Source organism: Cimex lectularius, unplaced genomic scaffold (genome assembly GCF_000648675.2).
Source record: "Cimex lectularius strain Harlan isolate CLEC.00 unplaced genomic scaffold, Clec_2.1 scaffold143, whole genome shotgun sequence".
NCBI lineage: Eukaryota > Metazoa > Arthropoda > Insecta > Hemiptera > Cimicidae > Cimex > Cimex lectularius.
The window spans coordinates 814,744-818,006 of NW_019392714.1; the positions used below are offsets into that span (position 1 = coordinate 814,744).

A 3,263-nucleotide genomic window follows, 5' to 3' on the forward strand; every position below is an offset into this window, starting at 1 on the left:
ATAAGAACGTGTTAATAATAATACTTAATGCAGTTAATGTTAACTTATAATTTTAAAGTAGAAATTTTGAGGCTTATACATTCATACATATAGTATGTACATGTATATGCACATATATATTTATTTTTTAAATAATTTTTTTGACTTACAAGAATATTATTAACTCCTTCCAAAAATAAGTAACAGCAGGTTTTCCTACCCTAAAAAACAAAAATTAAATAAAATGTTTAAAAAAATATCGTAAATAATAATAAATATAAACAATATTGTTTTGTATATTTATCGACCAACTTGTGCAGATAATGGTCTCTTGGTTGCAATCAGGGATGTGGCCAAAGAAAGATATATTTAATTTTAAATCTTCGCCTAGCTTTCGGAACTTTATTGTACCTTTTTCAGGGCTTGATTTTTGGTCAGAAGTATATAAACCTATTTTATTTTCATATTAACACTGAAACCTGAGAGAAACTTCACACTAGTTATTGTTGTTTTTATGCCTGTGATATTTGTACAAATTAGTCTAGCCATTTCATGGTTGAAAAGGTGAAGAAGAAAGTGAAAAGGCTTTAGTGTTAACATGAAAATAAAAGAATTTAAGTTTATATACTTCTGATCAAAAATCAAGCCCTGAAGAAAGTACAATGAAGTTCCGAAAGCAAGGCAAAGATGTAAAATTAAAAATATCTTTTTTTGACCACATCCCAGATAACAACCAAGAGAACATTATAAACAATATTATCCCGGGTTTCGCACGATGGCAAACAGCTTAAAACGAGGCCAAGAAGCCTAAAAAGTTTTGACATAAATAGGACTTAAGTATTCCGGACGTGTAGCCAGTCCCAATATCTGTAGATACTGCAAGCGTACACCGTGTAATTTACTTTACTTCCCAAGCTATAAACTTGGCGAAACTTGGCGTATAGAAGATCCTCGAAGAGTTTGTTTCGCTAATAAAATATAAAAAAAGGCAACGCTTGCGCTTGGAATTCGTATCACGATCGTATTTGTCGAAAAAGGGGTGAAGCGTTTCTGTACCAATGAATAGATGCCTTCGTAATAGTCAGCCCAAGACGGAGAGAGTGGTTGTACAAGTCGATGTGTACTTCCACGCAATAATGCTGAAAAATCCTACACAAAGAAAAAAAATCGGAGTAAAAGAACTTTCCAAATCTCTAAAGTGTCCTTTCGATTCAAGCAACCGTAAAAGCCAAGGTACATTAGATACCATTTATCCTTGTCCTTCATTGCTTCCCGATCGTTTGAACAATGAATTTATTTCGGCAACAAGCTTCGGGTCGCAAAATAAACTACAAGTTTGGGGGAATTAGACTTCGGTGACTCATAAAGAGAAAGCATAAATATGTAAGATAGTTTACAAGGTCGAAGTAAAATTTTTTTAGCCGTTAACCGAAAAATACGAAAAACGGATGGACCGGTAATTCTTTTATGCTCAACGATCTAAGAATTTTGCGTGTAATTCTTCGTCATATCGTAATTGACGATCAATGACAAAGCGCAATATCCAATTGAATTCATCCAACAAAAATTTCCATATTGTATGTAAATTAACGCAGCATCGAAAACACATTTAGTGGTGGCGTAATAAAACTTTTTTGCTGTGTCACTACAAATTTTTTTTAACACAAATATTCAAAAATATGGCGCCTAAGTTGACCAAGATTAATAATGTAACTTCCTGATAGACAACTTTTGTTTGGTTCTTGTCGAAAGTACTATTGCAACATAAAACAAATGAGATAGTCAGGTAGACCCTAAAGCAAAATAAAATATGCTGATTGTTTTAGTTTGGTTGTTTCCAAAGGGCATCGCACATTGTTGATTGTTATACGCTAAAATGAAATCCCTCATCCACTTCTACAACTAAAATGAAATCATTTAATTTTCAAATGTTTCTATCGTGTTTTATTATTATTTAATAATTAAAAATATTATATTTCTCTCAAAACTTTATTTAAGTTAACTGAGGTACTAAGTATATAATCTTTTATATTAATAAATTTATTTGTTTACGAGGGTATTACAACTATGTGGTTGTAATTATGAACCCTAGGGGTGGGTGCAGGTGTTTTTGAAAAAACTCATGCGTGAGTATGTCGGATTCGATGCAGGGTTTCGAAACGGGAATATAGCCGTGTCAACAGCTAAATCCATGCCGAAATTGGGTCCGTCTTTACTCGCGGGTTTGTTGAACTACTCAAACGCTTCTACTCGTTCAGTGAGGAATTGAAGATGGAAAAGATGGTACACATTCGAGGATTTTTTTCCTGCCACTGAAGATGGCGCAATGCGTAACGCGTTTGAGTAGTTCAAACAACCCGCGGGTTAAGACGGACCCAATGCCGGTTCAGCATGGTCTCCACCGACTCGTAGACCAACACCCAGCATCAATTCTTAACGGCCCTAACCGTTGCGGCCACCGATGCGACGCCCTAACTATTTATTACAAAATATTAATATCTGTCTAGTTAAAGAAAATTTTTTATCCTTCATTCCCTTCCGAAATCTATGTTTTCACTAGCTTTGCTACGGTATGAAAATTGTACTTTGTCGTAAGATTATGCAGAATTTTAGATAGTATATACATTTTACTCTTTCATATGATGATATTTTGATTAAATAAATTTCAATATCTGCCGCAGTTCAAAATATTTGTTCAAGAAGGAAAACTCTTTATCTCCTTCTTCTAATCTATGTTTTTACTAGCTTTTTTGCAGTTTGGACGTTGTCCAATTTTTTCCCCGCTTAATTCTTAGCTGCGTAAGAAGAAAATGGCCCACTTTGTTCACCGAATCGGAAAAAGGAGGAAGACAGGGAAAAAATAGGGTTATATAGGAAAGCCTGGGAAAAAGTAGTTTGTCACAGCGATATCGCAGAATGTCTCTACGGCCTATAAAGGTCCACCCACACATCGGTGGAAAATTGGATGGGGATTAAGTTTATTTATAGTTTACCTCGCCCTAAACTCTTTTCACCAAGGTTTCCTCTGCATTGGGCACGCTGGGACTTTTTTTTCCAAAACCAAGGACCTCCGACGAGGTAATAAGATTAAGCCCAATTGAACACAAAATTTGGAATACAGGAAGAAAGTTTTTATTTGAACGAATCATACTCTGAGACTAAACGTCGTAGATTTTTCGCACGTAAAAACAATTTAAATCTAACAAGACGAAACACTCTTATCACGTTGTATGTGAAAACAAGACCTTTGAACCTGACAACACATTAAAAGAATCATGGTCCTG

General features: G+C 34.7%; 1 protein-coding gene across 2 annotated transcripts in view; it reads right to left on the reverse strand.

Annotated features, from left to right (window-relative positions):
• Window positions 1-3,263, reverse strand: part of LOC106672765 (EH domain-binding protein 1-like) — a 52,248-nt gene that overhangs the window by 46,149 nt on the left and 2,836 nt on the right. The window contains exon 2 of one of the 2 annotated variants that reach the window (XM_014404435.2): window positions 150-200. The exons of the other annotated variant lie outside the window; for it this stretch is intronic. The gene's annotated coding sequence lies outside the window, so the exon portion shown is untranslated. The remainder of the gene's footprint in view (window positions 1-149; window positions 201-3,263) is intronic. 2 annotated transcript variants of the gene reach the window in all.